The 25,263-nt window shown below is 39.5% G+C and overlaps 1 long non-coding RNA gene across 1 annotated transcript; it reads left to right on the plus strand.

The window, feature by feature from the left end:
• Nucleotides 1–9,557: 9,557 nt before the first annotated feature.
• LOC149919928 (uncharacterized) lies at nt 9,558–24,140 on the plus strand. Its single transcript, XR_016464442.1, has 4 exons — nt 9,558–9,632; nt 22,462–22,752; nt 23,033–23,133; nt 24,054–24,140. It is a non-coding gene; the product is annotated as an uncharacterized LOC149919928 (long non-coding RNA).
• The last annotated feature ends 1,123 nt before the right edge of the window (nt 24,141–25,263 follow it).

The following is a 25,263-nucleotide window of genomic DNA, read 5'->3' on the forward strand; positions in this document are numbered from 1 at the left end:
AGGGTGAAAATTGGAAGCAATGAAGAAAAAACTTGACATAAGAAAAGTTGACCATGCTCTCCTTCTTCTTTTCATGCCTTCATGGAGAAAAAATGTCTCAGCTGCAGTGCTGAGTACAAGCTTTGCACTGGCACCTGTAACCTTACAGAAACTGAGGAAAAATAAGCCTGCTTGTTGTGAATATTTCACAGCTTCTAAGACAGTAAATAGCATATACATTAGGAAAGACTCCTCAAGAGAACAATTCAAAGCAAAAGCATATGTAATGCTGCAATCTATCTGGATATTTTATCTCCCTCTCTCTCTATGGAGGGTACAGAAGGAGTCGAGAAAGACCTATCTCCTAACCTGGGCTGTTTGGGTAGTCTCCCATAAAGTTGGGGACAGAAGTTCTAATAGCACCCACAAGACCTTTCTGGTTTAACCCCAGGGCAAGCATGCCCACGATATGCATTCAGGCATCCCCCACACTGCAGAGGGATCCTGAGTGTGGGTGTCATCCTTGATGACAAGTGGCACTAGCACAAGCAGAAGGCTTGATAATAGAAGGTGTTTCTTTGTCATTTATCTTTAGCGTGATATAACAGAAAGGGAGGAATTAATGTCACTGTGCTGAGAGGTATTTCTGAGGGCAGAATGGAGCTGCACGCCAAAGTAGATCAAATGACTTCAGCTGAAGTTACAAAGAAGAAGCGGCCCAAGCGGCACTTCAGCAATAAACTCAGTCAGATCCCTCCCACACAGCTCCACTCATGTACCTCAAATACAATCTGGATGCAATGTCCTTGCTGTCCCAGCTGGGATCTGCTTTTCATCCGCAGCTGACATTCACACCAAACTGTAGCATTTAACATTTATCCCTAAACACATAAAGCCTGCTAATAAAAACGGACGGGAACTATTTGGTTACGGTTACTAAGGCACCAATAGGCAAGAGTGGGAGTTCACTTCTCTGAGCCTCAGGGTGTTCCATCCTCCCCAGCCTGCTGCTTTCAGGCCACTTCTCCTGCAGGCTTCCTTGCTGTTTAAACACACTTACAACAGACTGTCTCTAAAATGTCTCCAAAGCCCTCTTTCTTGAAAGAAAGACGAAGGGTGGGAAAGATATTCCCTCAACACATTTCCTTCTTCCTCCCACAAGGTGATTTCACCTTTCAGCCATGAAAGAGTGGAAATATTTTAAAGTAGCATATTTAAAAGCAGCGGTGTGTGTTTGTGGCAGTGAGGGGATATACTACCTGTATGAGGTTTCCCAGTTTTGCCCCTGGAGTTTCCACAGCCACCTCAATACCTCAAGTACCTGCTAGGCACTTGTTTTCCCACCACCTTTAAAACCAAGTATAATAAAGGGAGGAAGACAACACCATTCTATGTCTTAAATTTCATTTGTCTTGGTAGTTCCTTAAAATATAAGCATTATCTAAAGACAGAGATTTGCTGGACTTTATTGCTAAGCAGCGGGCAGTGTTTGCAACACAGACTGCGTGGATGCAACATGTGCTGTCTTCCAATCTGTCAGGTCAACACATTTCACAGCTGGTAACAACCACAGAAAGGAATTCTGAGCAGTGACAATGAAATTAATAACTAATTTCAGGACCACTTTGTTCCAAGAGTGGCAGCCGATTTGCAAGTGTGTGACTACAGAAATCCTTCCTATAGGCCTTCACAGTTCACCCTAGCCAGAGGTGTCAAACAGGTGGCTGCAAGAAATTCTTGCAAGAATTGTCAATTTAAGCAACTAGTACATCTTGAGATCTCTAACCTTCTCAAAATCTGTGCAGACATCCCAGACACGGCTGCCAACACTGTCACTGCTGAAGTCCAGGCCAGGTCAACATTTTTTCATAGTAGTGCCTGAAGATGCATAGGCCAGTTTTAAATGGAACAAATCCATCTGAAATATTACTGAAGCTACTAGGAACTGTGGACGTAAGTACAGCAAGGTTTTCAGGATGAAGCAATGCCTTTCATTAGACATACTGATAAAACTGGAACAAACAAGTGAACTGGGAGGTGCTCTTCTGAGCCAAAAGAGTCTCACATACTCCAAACTTGTTCAGTTTTTCCTATCTGTACAAGCTAGAGCACCATACTCCTCCCTAGAAACATGTCCTCATTTATGAGAGACCATCACAGCAACATGATTAGTGCTAGTGGCAGCATCACAGCAACTCAAGACCTTCTTTGGGTCTGAAACAACAGAGAAGCTGGAAGACACACAAGTTCTTTTTCTCGCAATAATTACTATGAAAAAGTTTTCTGCCTCATCTGCTTCTCACAGTCTGTTCCATTACAGTAACAGAGAACAGAACTCTCACCATCGCCCCAATCTTTGCCATTCTATGGTAAACTTTTTTTTCTTCAGTTCCTTTGATAAATGTCCCAGCATCATGTGGCAGAGGTCAACATTTTCAAATTTCCAGACTCATATTGTAATTATCTATGAAAAAAAACAGTGCTACTGAGATCTGGTCCTGTCAGCAAAGTCAGCGCTTGTACCTTCTCCAGAAGACAATACTGTCCAAGAAAGAGAACAAAGCCTGAAAAATCTGAATTTGGCAAATGCTGACTCTCAGAGCCTCATGAAGATTTTCGGATAGGCTTTTCAGGCTCTGAGAATTAAGCTCATGGCTGTGGTGTCTAGCATGTGTCACATCTGATTATTGCATAGAGTACTGCAGAACTGCATATGGGAATTATATGTTTCCTTTGAGTTACCATGAACAGTACTGGTCAGGCTAAAGGACAGCGTGCTGTTTTTCTGATCAAGTAAGGATATCCTATTTCTTGTAATATAGATATGTACAGACTCCCTTGCACTGATTTGCAGAAGTTAATCTCAGATGGGTCCCAGATTAGGGAATTGACAAAATGAAGACCTTCAGCTTCCCTCAGCAACAGAGTACTTAGCGTTTTTGGGGAGAGGCACCAGCAATCAGCATCACCCCCACACAGCACTTTCCAGGCTGTATCTTTTACAAGCAATGCTCCAGGGGTCAGATCTGTCCTCCTTTATGCTCCCCAGGTAAGTGGCTTTGGTATTTATTGGAGTAGGTTTTCAGCAGCATACACATGGAGTTAATTAATGCAGCCCACATTGCTGTTAATGACAGCCAAGCACCTAATCCACCATATGCAGCACGCCGAATACATTACCCTATGAAATTGCAGTTTCACAGTTATTGTACTTTGGTTTATGTAGTTTCCCTTATGCTGAGCTGAATGGATTTTCATTCTGTGTCCAGGAGCATTCCAGTCCCTCCAGTAGCAAACAATAAATGAATCTTAGGAGGCTCTGGTGTACTTAGGAGGCTCTGGTGAACCTATCAAAAGAGGCAATTTATTTCTGAATTTGGCACTAGGCACAGCATGCCTTGTAAATGTCAATTTGTGTATGTGTGAGCATCTGACACTACTCAGCAGCACATGGTTAGGGCCAAGAATTTGACTGATTCTGGCTGATTTGCAAGCCTAAAAATATTTTCTTTTATCAATATCCATTTTTTGTGCTTCTTTGCATGCTAAGACAATTCTAAGCGAGCAATAGTTTCATGAATTCATCCTCAACAGCTCTGTGGACATCAAGTACACAATGACCTGCCATAAACTGTGTGATGACACAGTCAGAACCATTGCATAAGAAATGGCCCATATATAGGCATACTTTGATTTTCACTGTCTGTTCTAATCCTGCAGGAATCAGAGACATTTTAATCTTTTTTATTGTTTTGTATTCATTTACATGCAGTGCTCAAAGGCCTCTGGCAGACAGAGAGAGCTATATAAGTCAAATACATTGTTGTTACTACTGTAGTTCCTATCATGGGCCCAATTCTCTTCCCATTGACGTCAATGGCAATTCTTCCAATAACTTCAGTGGGAGCTAGATTAAGCCAAAAGTCTACGACCACACCCTATTATGTTTTACACCAACAATACTGTGGGCTCCAGCTGAACATTTTAGCATTTATTACAGTAAAGGAAACAGGGGACTCTTGCAGAAGTTTTGATAATAAATAGGCATGTTTACACAACAAGGTGCTCTGTTTGTCATTGGAATGTGGTAACAGTGAGTTCAAAAAAAATCTTCAGAAATAGCAAGAAAATTACAAATCTCTAACTTTAGTTAAAATAGCTCAGGGGCACTATGTGGGTTCACATGACAGTTTTAAACTTCAAGAATTAGTTGGTAATGCCGCACTGTGATAAATCTATACAATATTCAAACTACTCCATAGGTTTACAATTGGGTATACTATGTTTTCCATTTCAGTTGTCCTACTCATTTGATGGCCTGTCAGTATTGTCCTGTCATTGTCAGTTTCACCAACTGAATCTCTTTTTCTTTAATGCTCATTTCTTTCCTTCTTTTCCATAGCCTTTCCCATTCTTTTCCTTCATTTTCTGACCGTGTGCTCACCACTTTCCTTCCCTGCTTGATGCCTCTCAAAGACCCCTTTTTTTTAGCTGTTGAACATCCACTCAAACTGTCACACCTGCAAAACTCTTTAGCTCAGTTGCCAGCTGCTGTCATTCTCTGAGACCAGCATACGCATGGTGCTTCTATGTCCCATTTTCATCACTCCTCCATCTCCTTCAATTTTTTTTTTTTAATTCCAATTTTTTTCCCTCTTCCTTAGCACTTCAAAATGTTACTCCTAAGTTTACTGCTTTTCTGTTGCCTTTTCTGACATGGAAGTTCAATCTGTCTTTTCTAGAAGATTCTGTAGCCCACAGATCTGCACTGACACCATTGAGCTCTTTGAAATCCAAAGAATACATCAAACCAAACTGGGTGGAAACCCAGCTAAAATTCCAAGCTCAAAGTGTAATGGTTTACTAAATGGTTCAAAATTGGACCGACAGCCATTCATGACTGGAATTCCTTGGGGGTTTGTGTGAGATCCAATACTATTCACCCTAGTTAAAAATGATTTGGATGATGGGACTGAATTCCCATACCAAGTCTGTGGATGACATCAAAATTAAAAAAAGAGGTAAACATGCTGGAAGGAGATGAACCACCACACAGAGAGGTCTCAATAGGCTGGAAGACTGAGCCAACAAGACTGTTATTTAACATGAGGTTAAAACAATAAATACTTGAGATTTAATGAAGACAAATGTGAAGTCCTGCAGCTGGGATAGAATAATCCCAAGCAGCAGTCCAAACTGGGGACCGGTTGGCTGGGGAGCCACTCGGTAGAAAGAGCCCTGGAGGTATGGGTAGACTGCAAGCTGAATATAGGCCAGCAGCCTGCCCTGGCAGAGAAGAAGGCAAATGGTATTTGAGGCTGCATCAGCAAGAGTACAACAAGATTATTCCTTGTTGCACATGGAACTTGTCAAGCCACACCTGGCTTGATATCTTTGCTTTCTCCCTGCTCAAAAGAGAAATTGAAAAATCAGAGACAGACTGGTAGATGAAAACCACCAATGAATAGAGTGCTGGAGAACTTGATTGAAAAAGAGAATTGGAGCATTTCAGCCTAGAAAAAGCTATAAAGAATTTAATCACAGTATTCTATCACCCAAGAGCACTTAGAGACATGAGCTCTAAGGGACACTATTTAGTGATGGGACTTGTTATTTCAGGTTGAGGATTCTCCTTGACAATCTTAAGTCTTTTCCAACCAAAATTCCAATTGTATGATTCTAAAAGGTAGTTTTAGACAGGTAGGTAGATGTACAGAGAACTACTCTCCTCACAGGGATGCACAGCAACAAGGTAAGGTGAAATGGATACAAGTTACCACAGAAAAAATAACACAAACTCCCACCTCCCCCACCCCCCCAAAAAAAAAAAAATCACCATGAGAACTACACTTTGAAAGTGGTTGCTCAGAGAAGTGGTAGAATCACTCACTTCAGTGGCAGAATCATTCTTCACTGCTACAGATGTGGCTTGACAGGGTCCTGGATAACCAAACCTAAGCCCTTCTCTCAATAGAGGGTTAGTCCCTGGTTCCCTTACAATCTAGATTTTTCTGTGATTCTGTCAAATTCTGGATGTCTTCTCAGAAAGAGGTTAGAAGCCAGGGTAGGCAGGTGACAAGATATACATAGGGTAAGTAAGTTCAGTGGATGACAAAGTAAACTTGAAGAACAATGAATTATGTAGGCTTTCCTCCCTGGTGAAAGAAGAACTGATTTGTTTTTCACCCCACCACAGTGCACAGGAAATTCAACTACAAAGCAACACATCATGAGGTTAGATATTGCCCAGACAACAAGTGGTGGTTGCTATCCAAAGGAAGTTGTCCATACGACAGTGTAAGCCAGGATGTAAATGAAACATACAGACTCCCTGGAAATTGCTGGAGACATAGTATTGGTCAACATGACAGCATTGGTTGGGAGACAGCAGCTGAATAGCTGAGGGCCAGGATGTGCATCCTCAGTCAGCAGCAAATAGCAATGGATACAAACTGAAGCCTTCGCACTCTAAGCTTTTAAACTGAGCTGCCAGCAGCCTTGCATCTTTCACTGTGCTGCTGAAAACATTTCAGAGCTCATGGTGATGAAAGCCCAGAGCTTCATCTCTGGTGGCTCTGAAACATCCCAAACACCTGCAGAACCATCCTGTAGATGATACATGAGTGTGGGTTAATATTAGTAATTTACTGAAATTCCTATAGTATCAAATGTCTGTGAGGTGGGGAGTTCTGGGGGAGGGAAACAAGTATCCTAAATGAGAAAAGTACACAGGTGTTCAAATTGCATGAAATGTTGTTATTCAGATGTTATATGATACTCTTTTACTGTTGGAGTTTTGTTTGATTCATGATCTCTTATCCTCTCTTCCTTATTATTTTTTTAAATTTCTGAAATGTCTGAGATCTACCCATGAATCAGCAAAGAAGTCAAACTGTAAGGCAAGGAAAAAGGAAGATTGAGTTAATTTTGCACAGTGCTACCTCAGGACTTGCCTCAGGTGGTACACCAATCTGTGTTTCACCACAGTCCTTCAAGGGATAACTTCTGCAATTAAATGAGTCTACAAAAGCATTGGTTGCATCAAGAGATTTCAGATTGCTGGTTGAAGAGAATGAGGACCATGTCAAACTCATTGTGTTCAAACTCAGGGAGTGCAAAATGTAGAGGACAGTTAGCAAGGTACTTGGTGTGCACATCCCATTCTCTATCTTCAAGGCAAGACTACCACTACTCACCACGACTCACATCCCTGAAGGAGGAGCTGCAGGATCCACCTTCATATGCACTACAAAAACTTCTGGCAATGTTGACAGATTTAATGGCACCATTAATGCAAGTTGGTGTTTCTTGAATCCAGGTAGATGACTCCTTATAATTTTCTGTCTTATTTCCATGCAGCAGCTCATCTGAAATAGCCATGCAACATCCAACAAAAACGAAAATTTTTCACTCTGAGGTATTTTCAAAAATACCAAATTTTCAGGAAGCTCATCTCTTGAAATAGTTTATAATCTGCCTTGATGTTAGGAATACATTTTAAGTGAACCATCAAGAGAAGCTTTCTGCACACATGGCCACAGGACAATCTGCATTTTCTGAATAGCTTAAGAAAAATGAAATTAACTACTCTGGCTGCCCTACTAACTGTAAGAAAACACTTTCAGGACAAACAGCTTCAAAACATTCCGCTAATGAATTCAGCAATTTGTGCATGATCATCATCATATGTTTAATAGGTCCTTCTGGAAAACTAAACAAAATAAAGATTATTTGCCACTATATTGCTGTACAGAAAGATAAGCAAGCCTAGTTACTGCAGTCCATTTCAGATGTGTTTACTGCAAATATTTTTGCATTTGTTTTCATAACATTTCTAAGAAGTAGGGAAGTGAATCACAAGAGGTTTAGGTAACTTACTTAAGTGAAATTACAGCAAGAGAGACTTGAGCCCTCTTGAATCCTGTGTTAAACTGGACCATGCTACCGTACTCTCTAAAATATACATGGTGTCAACTCTAGTACATAGCAAGAGTTAGAATGCTGATTTGTAAAACAAATGTATTCCTGCTGATATTTAGAGTCATAATAATATTAATTTCCCTGAAGTAGATATTTGTAGATATTTCTGATTTGTACTCCTTCTAAGTACTGCTTAGCCATATTCATTAGGAAAGAATGAGTTACATTCTGTTTTGCATCATGTATCAACATGTTTTTTCTGTTCTTCATTGTGTTTTCTGCTTCTCATCATACATCAATATATCCCAAATGCAAGGCTATAATCCCTTGTCTCTCCAAACATCCTCTGGAAGACAGGGAGTGAAAAAGATTAACTAGAACCAGGATCTGAAGAACATGTGCTTGCATAAATGCAACACAAGGCATGATTTGAACTGGTGGAAATTTATGTTGATAATGAAGAATTCAAGGAGAACACAGTTTGGATTTCAAGAAGATCAGAAGCTTGCAGAGTTGGCAGGTGGACAAGATTTTATGGCAGATGCTCAGAGCAAGAGACATTTTGAATACTTCACAAATGCTATTGGAGACATGGAATTCCTAGCTCCCATCCTGAGAGTTAACATTCGCTGTTTCTACAAGCTAATCAAATCATGGTAATTTTTATAAAGATAGCAAAGCAATATGTTGTATTCTATTGTGTATTTCTTCTGCAAATAATCACAAAATGTTACACATTGAAAGCAATTTTTGCAAGTACTTACAGGATCAGTACTTCCTCAGAATAAAAAACCCTGAAATATTCATATGGGCTCAAAATACATCTTCTGAGAAAGAACAATCATAGGACTCATCCTACAGACACTATTAGATTGTACTTTAGTCAAAGCTCAATTATTACAAGATTTAAAGAGATTTCAGCAATAAAATGGATGTCTCAGACTTGTCTTATGAAACAAAAGAGCAAAAGAATAATGTTGGTTTTCTTTTAATGGAAAACATTTTGCTTGATTTAAGGAACATTTACAAAATAACTGCCAAATCACACTGCTTGTGAAAGTGAAATGTTTTAATTGGCTTTCAAAATTTTTCTGATGAAGCAAATTTTTTGTCTTTTCCATCCACAGACCTAAAATCAGCATATGACTGAGAGGAGTTCTTTCAGGTACTGCGTTAATACAATCATTGAGTATTATCGGGACTCCTGTAGCTCTATAAAATGTTTTCCTTATGGCAGACAAATCTTGTCACCAAATGTTCTCTAATTCACTGATAGCTGATGTGTATTAAAGATAGATAAACAGCAAATAATACATGTGACTTCATCTAATAGTTTTGGTACAACATTTATTATGTCTGTGGCCATACACTGGTCTAGCTCTTTCTCCCACATTTTCCACAATTTAGTGATTAATGGTTAAAGAAGACAAAACCTTTGCCAATTTGAACAAATAGTTCTAGGGATTTGATACATCTGGGCACGATTCCAAATTCAAGGAGGCGCCAGTAAACTAATGAATAATGTTACTGATCCGTTCTAGCCACACGAAATCAAGATTTCATCTAGTACAAATCACACAGGGTCAAGCACAGTCAACATTTTGTTTGGAGTCCTCAGTCTGTTCCTAGGTGTCAGTGACTCACTCAGGATAAGTTCAGTGCCTTGGCTTACTCTTGGGATGCACTATGCCGATACATGAGACAGTGAAGTCATAGGATTTTGAGTCTTCAAGGTCAGTAAAGATTCTTATGGTATTTATTGTTGCTGTTGTGAAACAGAACCTGATGAAGTCTGTTATCCTGGACAATCACCAGATCTGAATGATTTATGTCTGTTTAAGTGATCTATAGAAAATAAGTGTATATGATCATATTCCTTGCTTCTTGTGCTGAAATAGAGTGTGAAGAGCTCTCCCTGAAAAATGGCCATGAGTAAGTCAAAAGTCCACAGGTCAGAGTTAGAGACTGAGACAAAAAAAGGAGTTTCGTGGCTGATGTCTATTACAAGCTACCCAATCAAGTGAAGCCTGTTGATGAAGCCTTCTTCCACTAGCTACAGGAGTTCATAGTCTCTTGTCCTGCTTGAGAACTTAAACAACCTTGACATGTGCTGGAAAAGTAGCAAGGTGAGCTGTAGGTGATCCAGGAGGCTCCTGGAATGTATTAAGGATAACTTCATCAGCTGAGCAATAGACAGACATGGCAAGGGCTGACAAGGAGTAAAATCAGAATGATAATTGTTAGGAGAGTCAATTTCCAGATCTTCAAAGAGTGAGTCAACAAAGCCTCTGGAAATCTGTCCTCAAGGACAAGAGAGTGAAGCAGAGCTGGCAAAGCTAGCTAAGCTTTCCTTAGGGCACAAAAGCTCTCCATTCCCAGATGTGGGAAGTCTAGAAAGGAAGGCAAGAGTCCAGCATGGTTGAATCTGGACCTGCTGGTCAAAATAAAGAGCAAGAAGAAAACGTACAGGCAGTGAAAGCAGGAATAGATAGCTTGGGAGAAACATAGGGATGCTGTTACACTGTACAGGGATGGGGTTAGGAAGACTAAGGCCCAGCTGGAACTGGACCTGGCAAGGTGCACAAAAAAGGATAAGAAAGACTTCTACAGATACATTAAGTGGAAAAGAAAAGTTCAGTAGAGCATACCCTCTCTAGCGAGAAATATAGGCAGGCTGGTAACAACAGACAAGGAGAAGGCTGAGGTACTCCACAACTTTATTTTGCCTCAGTCTTCACTATTGACTGCTCTACAAACAGCCCTCAAGCAGATGTGTTGGAAGGTGGGGACTGAGAGTGCAATGCTCCTCCCACTATAAGCAAAGATCAGTTGATGACAGCCTGGAGAACCTGAACATCCACAAGTCTTTGGTTCCCTACGAGATGCATCACACAGTCCTGAGGGAATTGGTTGATATAGTCACCAAGCCACTCTCAATAATATTTGAAAAGTCATGGCAGCCAGGTGGAGTCCCTGGTGACTGGAAAAAAGGCAATGTCACACCCATTTTTAGAAGGGTAGATAGGATGACCCAGGGAATTACTGCCCTATCAGCCTCACCTTTGTGCCAGAGAAGATCCTGGAGAAGATCCTACTGGAAACCATGCTAAAGCACATGGAAGAGTGGGAAGTGATAGGGGATAACCAGCATAACTTCACCAAGGGCAAGTCCTGACAATCTAGTGGCCTTCTATGATGGCATCAATGGACAAGGGAGGAGACAATAATGTCATCTACGATTCTATGATAGGGCTAAAGTTATGTGTGGCCATCCTTGACCAGAAAAGTACAGTAAGCATGACCAAAGGTAAGGGGCAGCTTCTGTTCTGAAAAGAGACATCTGAAAGTGAATATGATGGAAATCGATGAAATCACATTATGACATGGAGGGTTTGCTTCCTACTCCTATAAGAAATAGAGGGCATTAAATGAACCTTACAGGAGCCAAGATCTAGACAAAACAAATTACATGTTTTGTCATGCTGTGTACACGTTTTTTGCAGAATGCTGTGAATACTACATTTTTGCTTGAGCCACTGGGTAGACACAGCAAATACACAGGATGGAAAATCACAGCGAAAGATTTGTAAGTATACATAAACTGCATGTGTTCCTTGCACCTTGTCAATATGTCAGTGCAAACACACTTCCCAAGCACAGTGCTGGGTATCTCTGTTCTGATGTCTGAGAGCTGCTAAGCTGCAGCTGTCATGGGAATATTTGGGATAGCATACTTTGCCTTAAAATGTGCAGGTTAAATGCAGTGGAAAATGGGTTGTGAAGAAATATTAAAAATGAATATTGGCAATGCAGTATGGAAAGAGATTAATCAAATTTATAGGTGTCTTCTGTTTAAAGAGAATCTCAGGCCTCTCCAAATCAAAATCATCATTGGAAGTTACTTTTAAAAGAAAACATACTGTGGTAGGCATCATTTGCTAGGGCCCCAGATCAGCATAAAGGCTTATGTCTGTGGTTAATATGCTCTTGCTGAACTGGATACTTTGTGCAACACAAGGAAAAGTTCCTAGACTTGGATGGGAGATAAACTGTCTCTTCAACAGGAGAGACTGATAAACTGCAGGTAAAATCTCTCCAAGACACTATTACATCTGTAAGACTGCGTGGTTTTTATTTAACCTATTGCAGATGAACATCTAATTTCCAAAAATAAATCCTCTTTTACACATATAAATCAAATAAAAAAGTGCTTTGCAGTCTGCCATGCACTGTAAGTGAGACAGGGATCAACATATTTGTAGAACTGAATCAAAACTCTGAGGCATAGAAGTTGGCTCGAAATTCCTATTACTGGCACTTCCTGTCAGGTGCTTAATTCTGCAACTAGATGACTTAGGACTTGGTTGTCCAACCTTTTGGCTTACCTGGGCCACACTCAGTGAAGAGGAATTATCTTAAGCCTCATATTTCCCTCCAAAAGTAATGCCTCCTATTTATTTCCATGGAACCTACTACAGATACAAAGAACACAGTAACTCTGTTTGATAGAGCAAATGCTCAGCTACAAAATATTTTTCAACACAGTCACCACTGTTAGCTATGCACTGTCACCAGTGATTAATTAGAGCCTGCATGCTGCACTTGTCAAAACCTGTACCAGCAGAGATGACCCAATTGCCACTTCTGAAATGAAGCATCCACCCCTCACTGTGCTCACATCCACTCTTTGGTCTCTGTCAGTTTTCAGCAACCATAGATGAATGTCAATAAGCTCAATTTTTTTCTTTTCATGGAGGAATTCAGTTACACTTTCGCTTCATCCGCACTTCCATATCAGATGCCATCTTGTGAGACTGTCCCTCTGCTGCCATCTGTCACACGGCAACAAAATATAACAGGATATTGACAGGAAGATTCAAGTTCTACAGTTATACCAGCAACATCCACCTCTGATGTTGTCGGGACATCCTAAAATAGAAGGTATTACTTTTGGAGCAGCCCTAGTAAAATATATGCTATAATTAATATATAAGTAATAAAGCATTTTATTTTTTAGTATTTTTATTAAAGCACTAAAAAAAGAGAGGCAACAAAAACATAAACCTTGTTTTTGTGAAACTTACACACCAGTCTGATTTGATGGCAGGGGGCAGCAATTCTTAGTGAGTTCTCTAGGTGTTTGTCAGAGATTTTTGATGAAGTTTTATTCTTCCTGTGCTTCATCCTTGACTGTTACTGACAAATGTGACTACTGCTAAAAAGCAATGACACAAATAATATGTGAATGTGAAGTTAGGGATATTTCTCTCTGGTAAGTGAGGTCTTAGAAAAGCCTAGTAAGGAGACACCATCAAATTTTTTCATTGAATCACAGAATCACAGAATCATAGGGGTTGGAAAGGACCTCTAGAGATCATCAAGGCCAACCCCCTGCAAACCAGGTCCCCTACAGCAGGCTGCACAAGTAGACATCCAGGCTGGTCTTGAATATCTCCAGAGAAGGAGACTCCACAACCTCTACAGACAGCTTGTTCCAGTGCTCTGTCACCCTTACTGTGAAGAAGTTCATTCACATACTGGTGCAGAACTTCCTATGCTTCAGTTTATGGCCGTTTTCCCTTGTCTTGTCCCCACAGACCACTGAAAAGAGTTTGGTCGTGTCCCTTTGTCCCCCACCTCTGATCACCATGTTTACCAGAACCAAAGACAGCATTTACCTTAAGGAGATGTTTAGAGGCTTCTCACTGGGAAGGTTTATGTTCTTAAATAACAACAGCTTAATTGTGCTGTTGCTCTTACCTCTTGTATGTAGAATGAATTACATATTCAATTGCAACTCTATACATTCCATTTGAAAATTTGCAGGCAGCATATTTATGTCAACTGAAAATGGTCTTGCAGACACAAATTGATCACTTTTTTTGCAATCTTGATTCCTATTCTCAAATTCCTGTACCAAAACAGAAAACATAGCTGCATATTTTGCCCTGTTCACAGGACTGTGTTTAGCCAATGTATCAAAATGCATAAATTATTTGCCGTCGCTTGAATCAGCACTGGCCTGGGGCCTCCATCAGCATCTCTTTGCACTGAACCTTGCATTGGGACTGGGAAGCTCCAGAAGAAAAACGTTCTCTGATGAACATTCAATAAACCATTGGAAATCTTCTCACCACATCCCCACTGTACATTTTTCTTTTGTTATACACTAGCCCGCTGACCCCACCACACCAAACACACAGTTCTTATAAAACAGCATGGGAGTGAACACCCTGCAAGGTGTTCATGTGCAGGTAGAAAGGAAGAAGAGAGCATCCAGCGTCCAAAAGCTGAGATGAACCAGCATAGTTCAAAAATACAAGGAATAACTGAAAAACCCAAATGAAAGCATGGTATTTACCAGAAGAAACAGCTGAAACAAGAAAACAAATAGCTTTTAAATGAGCATGTGCAGAGACAAAGTATTTTCTGCTGGAAAATCACAGTTTGTTCAATTTCTGTTGTGACTTCATGATCTGCTGTTCACAAAATGACATTCCTCTTTTTTGGTAGAGTAACAAATGCAAAAGATTAAACCATGCAGAAGCAGAGCAGAAGTACTCAGGAGAAAACATAACCAGAAGAAAGGATAGGCCAGCCTAAAGAACAAGGCATGTGCGACCACATGTTTCAGCAAGTAAAGCAGCACAAAAGGAGCAGATCAGCAGATCAGAGCAGATGGTGATGAGGCTATCATTAGTACTAAGGACTTAAAAGTTTGAGCTGAGCTTTGTTAACCAGGGGAAGCACTTCTTAAACAGCATGGCCCAGAGTAAAGTTTGTCGGTGATATCCATCAATTTACCCATCCACAGGGTCTAAATTCAAAACCCTACAGGCATAGGGGGGATCAAACCTCCCTGGTTATTTGGATGCATGGATAGCACTGCCATCGAGCCCATCTGCACAAGGTCTGCAAGCCAGCTCCTTTGTTTCCTCTCTTCCCACTAGAGACATTCCAGACAGGAATGCACCACTCCAATTTTGTTGAATATCACAATAAAAACTCTTTTAGAGTTCTTTTAGGCTGGAAAACAAATCAAAGAACTGCATGTTCAGTGCAGCTCAGACAAGGCTCATTTCTGACTTTTCAGTCTGGCTGGCTGAACTGTAGGCTGAGGTACACTCTCTCTAATATGATGTGAAACCTTCTTAGTGCAAGGCAAGGCCAGTGCTTGGTCACTCTGGTATCTATTGATGAAGTTGAGTTCACAGTCCAGTGAAAAAACCAGCACCAGCTGTTCTTCCTGACTTGCTTTGAGAGACCATAATTTACCTTCTATGCATTTGTGCTGAGATGGATGGATGAGGTTCAGCCTTTGACAAAGTCTGAAGAGAACCTTTTCTCTTAGCAGAAACCCAGATCAGCTTTATTTGGAAATATGTGGATTAATCACTGTACAGGCTGTATAAACAAAAGCATTCTTCCTGATGATTTGAGGCAGAACAACTCACTAACATATCTCTATAGGAATTTAAATCTTCAGTTATTTCTGGAATTCTTAACGTACTGCCAATTAAATTTGTAATTCAATAAATAGTGATTTTTGTATATTAACTAAAGGACACAAGTCACTCACTTTGTATCCACAGTCTAAAGAACTGCACAAAAAACATTTGCTTTGGATATCTTCTTGAAGCTTGTTTTCCAACATAAGCAATCAACTGTTAACAAATCTGAATGGCATTTTTAAACAGAATTTAAGATGAGAAAATAAACTGAGGGTTTGAAAAAAAGAAAATAAAATAGCCTGAACAAAGAGAGGAAAGTCTCTACTTTAACTAAATTTAACTAAACTAAACTTTAACTGTATTTAACTAAATACAGTATTTAAAATAGCAAGCACAAATCCTGGCAACGTGGCTGTTAGTACAAAAAAGAAAGAAAACATTTCCCAGTCTCCTCTGAAGCAGGCAAAGTAGCACAACACTATCTCTATTTTACAGGGCAGAACTAGAAGGCAGAAGATACTGATGTAAGCTTGTGTCCCCAAGAACTAAAGTAATGCTATCAAACTCTTTCACATAAATGGCTGACAGCTCGCAGGAATGACAGCTGCTATTCAATATTCACTACTTAGAGACCTAGGAAGAAGTGATAAACTTAAGGAAATATCAAACCTAACCGTTTCCACAGCAAAAATTTATTAACTGTGATAGCAAAGATGGTGGATGAAAATTTTATTGCTCCCACAAGAAATTCACAAGAAAAATGTATGTTAATGACTCAAGTATAGTGTCTTATTTATGTCTTAAGTATGCCTTATGTCTTAAGTATGTCTGTTCCAGTGTTACATTACCCTTATCATAAAAACTTTGTTCCTTTGTCCAAACTAAATCTCAAAGGGCAGGACTTCAGTTCATACTCTAATGGCAAAAATAAGACAGAACTCTGTGGAGACACACAGTTAGCTGACTCTTGGAAGGATGCAATCCGGCAAGCTGTCAGCTCACAGGACAGCCTCTAGGCATTGATTTGCAGTCCATATTGAGTCCCACTGTGCCAAAGACAAACTCCTAAAAGCTGGCTAGAGCCCACCGCAGCCCAGAAGTACCCTTCAGACAGCCGTTAGTAGAGGAAGAGGGGAATCATCCTCAGATCTGCTTTCCAGGTGGAGATTTCAATAGGGAAGCCATCTCCATAAGAAAGCATCTTTTCTGAGTCTGCGCACTCATCACAGAATGATTCCGAAGGCTTGGCCATCTTTAGTTAAATGCATGTGAGCATTATAGGTTTTCATATATAATTATAAATCTTAAAAAACTAAAGTAGAATATACTAAAAAGTACTTTTACAAGCTATTCATTTTGTTTTAACAGTACATATTTAAGAAAAAGAGAAGGACTCACTTTATTTTAAACTTGGATTATTTCTTTGACTTCTTTTAAATTCTTGGTTTTTTTAAATCTGAATTTAGTGAGCTTAATAATGTTTTTATAGAGCAAGTATTTAACATGTGTTGACCAGCAGGGTAAGTCCCACTGACGAAAATTATTTAGGGTTCCATCAATCAAAGTGAATTTACAGAGTTTTTTTCTAATTTCAGGGAACGCAAGAGGAGAACAAAAATATATTACAATGTAAAGCGTATTTTAGTGTATTACAAACAAAAATATCTACTGTATCTTTGTAGGGAGACCAATCTACTAATTCATTTCTCTGTGCATATCATCAGAGTCTTAGATTCAGATGTTATATGTGGTAATTACACAATGTTTTCCACAGGCTGGTGGAGCCAATTGTTTGGATGAAAAGGGATAAGAAAATGAGGAAGAGTGTCTCACAGCACATTTACACAAATGCTAGTATTTGGATTAGAAATAGTTTCCATACTTCTTAACAGGCTGTCAGAAACTCACCCCTGTATGAATGTATGCAAAGGATACACATAGATTCTGATAGGATTTCAAGCAAATCATAGCTCTAGACAGCCTGGTCTGGTGGTTGACAACCCCGCCTATGGCAGAGAGGTTGAAACTAAATGATCTTTGAGGTCCTTTTCAACCAGGCCATCCTATGATTCTATGATTCTATGAAGAATGTTTCTTGCACTGCCAGGATAAACTAAAGAATAAATGCATATAGGAAAATACAAAATCTGCTGAAGGAGCACAGAGTGACTATAGCAGGCACAACCGTGCATCTTAATCGTTGCTATTGCGTTGGTACCTGAAGGTTTAATCAGAAGATACACTCCAGGTGAGCAGATTTGCAGCATGGGCAAAATCTCTCTGTAGCATCTGCGTGTGGTGGGGAAATAAATCTTTGTGCACTTGCAGGTGTTAGGAATCAAAATAACATCTTACTTCCAACACTTTTGTTTGGAAGTCTGTCACAAGCAAAAGCTTCGCATTTTTTACAGTTAATTTATTATTCATTTTGCAGTCATTTGCTGCATGCCACATGCAGCATTCTTTGAAACAAGTTAACTAATTACAAAGTCCTGAACTAAACTCATGTTCAGCACAAGATAAACTTCCTCCTGTTCTGTTCAATATAAAGCAAAGTTTGGAAAGGAGAGCGGGGGCACAAGGAGCCTGGATTTCTGCAAGATGTCAAAGAGCTTTCAAGCAGATATCCAGCACTTCCAGATGGAAAGGTCTGAAGCCCAGTTTTTGAGATATCTAAATGATGTCCTCAGAGGTCATCCTGCACACTGCAAAAGCAGTGCTCAGTGGTGCATGATTGGCGGGTTGTTTTGAAAAGGAGGATGAATATGAGGTCAAAGGGGATGCAGCTGTGGTATAAATATGTGGGGAGCTTATAGAATGGCTGCATCATTCCTGGCTCTATCTGCCTCTGAGCAGTGATATTCATTACATCTTTTCATACAAAGCACCATGCTTGGTTCACAAAGGCTAGCGAATCCTCCTTCACCCTCTCTGCCTGGTAGTCGCTGTCTCCCTCTCACTGCTGCTAGGGCAGGCTGCAGGAGAGGAAGCACCAGAACTCACTCCAATACTTGGGTGGTGAAAAATCACAGACATCATGAGGCAGCTGTGCTGAAACCTCTGTATCAGAGCAGAATGAGAGGAGCTGATCAGGAGAAGGAAAATGGCTTGTGACTTGGCAGTTGCACTTCATAACTTCATGCATGCTCCAAACTGTCTGCTCATTTGCCAAAAATCCATCTAAGAAATAAGACCACGCTGGCTCCTTTCCACTCATGATGATCTGTCCTCTGACGGGTATCTGTTGTGGGGATAGGGATGGTTGGTGGAATGTGAGATCCATTTAAGGAGCGAATCTTGCAGAGAATACACATGGGAATGGACAAATGGAAACTGCACTTTGAGCCTGGGGATGAGCTGGTCCCTGCCAATCCTCAGTCAAAAGCAGCAGAGACCAGGACACTGTGCATATGGAAGTGCATCATTTGCACAAATACATGTTCAAGCATGGTAAGATGTCAGGGCAGTGGATCTACCTATAATGAGCAGAGCTGCCTTTAGGGAGACACGAATGATTCTACAGATGCACTTATTACTTAATCTGTTGTATTTTCTCTATTTGAACATTCTGCCTAGCAAAAGATAAGAGGGGGTCTGGTGCTGCTGTTTGAGGATGTGTGAGTTGCCCTGCCTTCTTGAAGATCAAAGTTATTGCAGTAATAATGTCTGTATATCATGCAGAGCAATGTGGCAGTTCATCTGGGACAATATCTGTTCATAATTCTGTGTCTTGCCATGTAGGAATCCATGCTGTAGTTAAGAAACGACTAACTAGACATGATCATGTCATTTTAAATTTCCTTTTTTCTTCTTTTTAGTGAAAAATCTTGTATGGAAACTTGTTGCACATCTTTCCAGTCTGTAGCGCATACCAATGCTAATGAGGACAACTGCGGTAGGCTGTAAATAAAGCTTCACATTTAGAACATAAATGCAAACAGACTCACTCATCTTCCCTCAAAACCACGAAGCAGGACTGGACCCCAAAAACACTGCCGCTTCCGTTGGTTCACCTCCAAGTGGCTTTGCATGGCTGGCAATAAACAGGACAGCGGTGGATGGGGAAAGAAACATCCGTATTAAACAAAGTGGCTGCTCCCAGCTCCTCAAAGGGCAGGGTGGGCTTGCTTTTTTGCTGCTGACTTTACTCCCAAGGTGCATTAAACTCCTTCAGGTAGTTTTTCATGTCTACCTGCCATATCAGTGACCTCCCCTTTGCTGTGGCAATGGGGCCACACCTTTCCTAGCACTGCAGAATTCTCTCATGATCCCAGACACACAGTTTTGTTGCCACCCCAACCTTAGAACAGAGCTGGTGCTTTGTTTACAGGCAGTGTTCAATAAGAAAATTGAATGGAGAATCAGCATTGTAATATACCACTACCAAAGAGGGGTTATAGACTACATGAATCCTTCTACAATTTGCCTGTAGGAGACAACAGAGAATAGACTTCAGACTGAGGGTCCTTGGACAGAAAATTAGGTAGACCTTACCTGATACCAGGCCCTTCTATTCTTCCTGTTAATGCAAAGAGGAGTGGTCTCAGATGTGAAGGAGCAATGGTTTCAATGAGCTATAATCGATCCTTTTGTGTACTTAATTATGTGTTTTTTTGGCAAGGCACTATTCAGTCTTTTGACAGCATACTTGTCAATATTTCCTTAAAAATGTAAATCTGGAAAAAATGTTGCTTCCTATTTGATAGACTCATAGAACCATTAAGGTTGGAAAAGACCACTAAGATCATCTCATCCAACTAAACCCATTACCACCATGCCCAGTAAATTGCTATGGCCGTCCATAGCGAAAGATGCTCTATCCAAAAGCTCCAACTTGCTTAGGAAATACTACATTTTTTCTTAGTAGTTATAATGTAAAATCATTGTGGATTACTTTTTAATTTTAAAAGTAATAATAAAAGTAAAAATAGTAAATGATGTGGCATTTGTCATTGGCAACGACCCACATATTTTGCATCAGAACTTTCTATAGTTTTTACTTTTATGAGAGAAGATTTTCAGTATCTTTTCCAGGTATTTTCCTTTTTCTTTATTCCTAAGTCTGATTAAATTCAGTTATATTACAGCAGTGAAATGGTAGGTAAAGCTTTCTCTGCTGAAGTAAGGTTCTTTCATCAGAGTAGATTAAAAGCCAGAGTAATTTTTTGTGTACACATTTTCTTCTGATTTTTGCTTTCTATATATAAGAGATGTACAGTAGGAGTGCTTAGGAAGCCTAAAACAGGAAAAGAAAATCACTTAATTTAGAGAGTAAGCAGATCTATGTAAAAAACCTTTGATCTGAAGTGTTTTTTGTTCCCCTCTGTCATTTATATCTTCAGCAACCTGAACAAAGGCCATTCATCTCTTTGAACCTGAATTTCCCTATCATTACAATTGGGCAATAGTCCTTCCCTGCCCTACAAGTACACTGATAATATTTACGTGCTGCAGACTGTAGAGGTCAAGTGCTATATCAATGAAGACCATGCAAGTGCTTAAGAAAATTAAAGTACGTTGTATGTTTAGAATTACTGCCCCAATTCTCCCTTAAAAAAAGAAAGTACATCTTGAATGCTTTACCCTGCAGTTCAAATGGCTGAAACCCCTCAGGATAATTTTTTCATTGCCTAAAACAGTTCTATACTGAAAAGCCTCTTCCCAAATGAAATAGCATTAAGTTAATATTTCCCACTTAGATGTTGATAGTTACATTCAGTATTTAAAATTGAACCCATCAGAAAAATGAGTTACAGAAGTATGTTACGGAATTATATTGATGCTTTTTCATTTTATGCAGACATGTGTCAGTGAACCTGAATTCTGTGGTCCGCGGTCTGTTGTCAATTTTGAAATGAGAATCTCTGATAATTTTGAGAGCATTTATCAGGCACTCCCTGAAAATATTCTGTATTCAGACTGTTTATATGCAATTATATGCAGAAACTGCAATACCAAAATTGCTGACTCACTGAGAAACAAAAACAAAAGACAGCAAGGTAGATGGAAATACAGACAGTAATAGACATGGACAGCTTAGACATAAAACTGAAGTTCTACCACAAGTTTCCAGGCCAGATTGATAACTGTAGCATATATGATGCAAGTCCCTAGTACAACAGTCCACCAACTGGCAGTGGCTACCAGTTCAGAGTGTGGTTTCTGAGTGTATATGATAAAATTTACCTACTGCTAATCAGTTTTTTTCTGAACTGCCTTGTCACATCTGTGCTGCTAATTGTGTGACTCTCTTTGGTGGCTCATTTCCAAATCTACTGCATTAAAATGCCTTAATTTGCACTGGAACAATATAACAAGCCAATATAGGATCATGCAGTTAATGTAGTCTCACTAGCACTTGCTCATATTACAAGAAATTTAAGAGACTTTATTCTAGGCTGTAAAAACATGGTAGGCAGATTACTCTTTTAAAATACATTTAGTAGAAAAGGCCACAAGTAAACTGAAAAACTAACTATTTTGCAGATAGATATTGGTATTACTTAAAAAGCTGTGTAAAAATATTTTAAATAAATTATGTTTCTAATTAATTGCAGTCAAATTAGCCCCTCAGGCCAAAAATGAAATACAGCTGCCAAAGTTTTCATAGGCATCTGCGCTCACCATAAAACACTTGGGCTTTCACACTTACTGACCTCCTGCTGCTCCTTCACAGGTGCCCAGACACTCCTAAAAATGAGGCTGCATTTATCTACATAGGTGGATTTGAATCTACTCAGGTGCTGGTGCACCTCAGTTTAAGTACTCATGGTTCTTTCATTACCTTCTAAATTCATAATATTGCAGTTCACAGCATTTTCTTACTGGTACAAAATATCTTCAAATAGGGAAAGATCACGATCTATAAAAATCCTAAAATGGAACTTAGAGAATAGTGGTAGCTTTGGTATATTGATACTAAGGAGCATGTGAAAATATATGAATGTTTCCTGTGTGTGGTCCAAATACCAGAGCCATCTTCCTCCAGAATGTAGCAGTTGTCAGTTGGTTTATTTCTTGGAGGAATTAACCAAAATTGTTCTGTTCATTTCTACAGAAAATGTTAACATTTTTAAAATTAACATGTTACTTAGCTGTTTCTCTTCTGCAGACCTCATTTTCTGAGTCTCAAGAAACACATCCCAACCATCAGAACCAGCTCCAACAACAGCCCAGCCACAAGCTCTTTTCTCAACTGCCCACTTCTTTCACCTACTGACATAAAGTGCTTGGTCAACTCTGGCTGTTCTAGAGAACTGAAGCAAGGCTTGGATATAAATTGATCCACGGAATGGAACACCTCTCCTATGAGGACAGGCTGAAAGTGCTGGGGCTCTTCAGCCTGGAGAAGAGAAGGCTGCAATGTGATGTGGTTGATGCCCCATCTCTGGAGATTTTCAAGGTGAGGCTGGATAAAGCCCTGGGCAACCTCATCTAGCTGTAATTCCTCGTTCATTGCAGAGGAGTTAGACTAGATGGCCTTCAGAGGTACGTTCCAACTCTAAGGTTTCTATGATTCTATATATGCTCTCAGCTATCAGGTAAGTTGTTTAAACAACTGAAAAATTATGGAGTGAAGTCTTCTTCAGTGAAGACTGACATTGTGAAACATTTCTCTCTCCTAATGGATACATAGCTGAACTAAACATAGTAGAAGTGATTTTTTCTTACCTTTTTAAAAGGGAAATATTCCTCACCATCAGAGTTGTTAGAACTTACCAGCATGTGGGACATGCCAGCTACTGAAGATAAAAGACTTGATTAAGGGAGAAAAAGCAATGGGGTAAGTCCACAAAGCTATTCTGTTGAAAATTTCACTGAACATTTGTAAATTCAGGAGAGCCTTGGGGTGGTGGAAGTGCTGGCAGTGGTTGTGTTTTAAAGCCAGATCATACCAGGATGTTGCGTAGTGTTTAAGGAAAAGGACTGGGTCTGTGGTTACCCCTATAGAAAGATGCATGTAAGATTAGGATCTGGAATAAATGTGTAGAAAACTATTATCCAATTACTTGTTCTCCCAGGGAACAGTGAGGAAATCCTGCAAAATTTCCCTCTCTTATGTACTGAGAGTCTGTGTCAACCCTAGCGTTGCATGTAGTACGTGTGATACTGACATTTATTTACTTGCTCTTAGCCAAATCCCTTACATTGACAACAATAGGATCTATTTATACAATTTAGAAATCTTTGCATGAAGACACCCAAGAGACCAACTGAAACTGTTTGAAAAGTATAGCTATATATATATAGTTTCAATAACCAAAACTGGCCTTGCTTGATTAAAAACAATTAGATTGTGCAATCATCTGGCTTGGTTGCTTTTGAAATACAAGATGCTGAACTACACGATCGACAGAATTATTTTAAGCACTAATTCATCAAATCAAGGGACATCTTTTGCTGTTACAAGAGCACCTTCTACTGCCTGGGTAATGGCACTGTGTTAGGAATTCTCAATCTTACATAGACCGGCCTATTAGAACACTAAGGCTCAGTACTTCCTAAGACATTTTGAGGAATGATCTCATGTACTGTGTGACAAAGAAAATTATGCAGATTTCAGACTAAAATTTGCACTTTTAGAAATAAAGATTCTTAGAGCTTTAATTGAAAATCTCATAGGTTTTCATGCTATAGTCTGATCTATATGGATGCTTTTTCTCAGTTTGAATACTTACATTGAATTTCTTGGTACTGTTTCAGCTCATGAAGTATGGCTGTTTGTCCTATTTCCAACTTGCTGGGATGGAGAATCACATAGCTCTTAAACCACCTACTAATAAAGCAGCATTTTTAATTACAATATGTTTCTAATATTTACACACATGAATTTTATGTTCTCAAGGAACAACGTCTTGTTAAACTGCACACTAAATGTTGTTTATAACCATCGGATAAACTTTGCCATTACAGATTCATCAGCCAGGGAATACTGGAGCTTATTTCCATTTTCTTCTCTTTTTTTTTTTTTTTTGGTCCTCTTGTTAAATCTTCCCAAGTTAATAGTGAGAAGCCTAAACGTCTTTTTCAGGGGAAAAATAACCTTTCAAAAACTGTATGTTATCTACTACACTAAGCAAATGATTTGCAACATGGCATCAGAAAGAAATTCAGATCCTTATAAACCTCATGGAGACTAAAAGTGGTGATTCAGCAATTTCATGCAAAACAATATTGTACAGAAATAATCCATTAAATCACCCAGTGACAATCTTTTGTGTTCTGCAAAAGATTTGTGTGCATCATCCTTCTTCCAGCCTTTCCATGAATTTTTTACCTGTTCTTCCAGTAACATCAAGAAGAATTGCCACTAAAAAGTGTACTGTAGGCACTTGTGCTGAGAAATGATACCCTCACTGTTCCTCCAGTTGCCAAGTGATGGTCATTACGTAAAAGAGAGGCTGTATCCTCTTTAAAATCTCTTCACATTTTCTACTTCACCTCCTAACTCCAATCTCATCCTGATGTATTTTCATTCCTCCAATTAACATTCCCTCTGTAATTTCCCACACAAAACAGTTTTCTCTAGTTACACCCACAGTGCACTCATCATCAGTTTCTTCAGTGTTCCCTCCCTCATCCATGCAAGAGGCCTCTTCTCAGGTGAGACTGGTTTCATCCCCCAGGATGACTTTCTGTGTCTTTATGGATCTTCTCAAAGTTATACCTCCAAATATAGAAATAATACTATTTGAGACACTGAATTCAAAATATTTCTCAATTTCAACTAATTTCAGAAGTTCCCACTTTAGACAACTTATGCTTCTTTTAAGGATAGCATTAAGGAATGTTGGAAAATCTTATCCAGAACCTCCCTTGAACCTCCATCCAGAACCTCACCCAGGTCCCAGACGGTTCCTAATTCAAAACTGCTTCACAGAAAACATGTGAAATGCATACATGAAAACCTTAA

This window comes from Phasianus colchicus, chromosome 1 (genome assembly GCF_987193195.1).
Source record: "Phasianus colchicus chromosome 1, bPhaCol1.hap1.1, whole genome shotgun sequence".
In the NCBI taxonomy this organism is placed as follows: Eukaryota; Metazoa; Chordata; class Aves; order Galliformes; family Phasianidae; genus Phasianus; species Phasianus colchicus.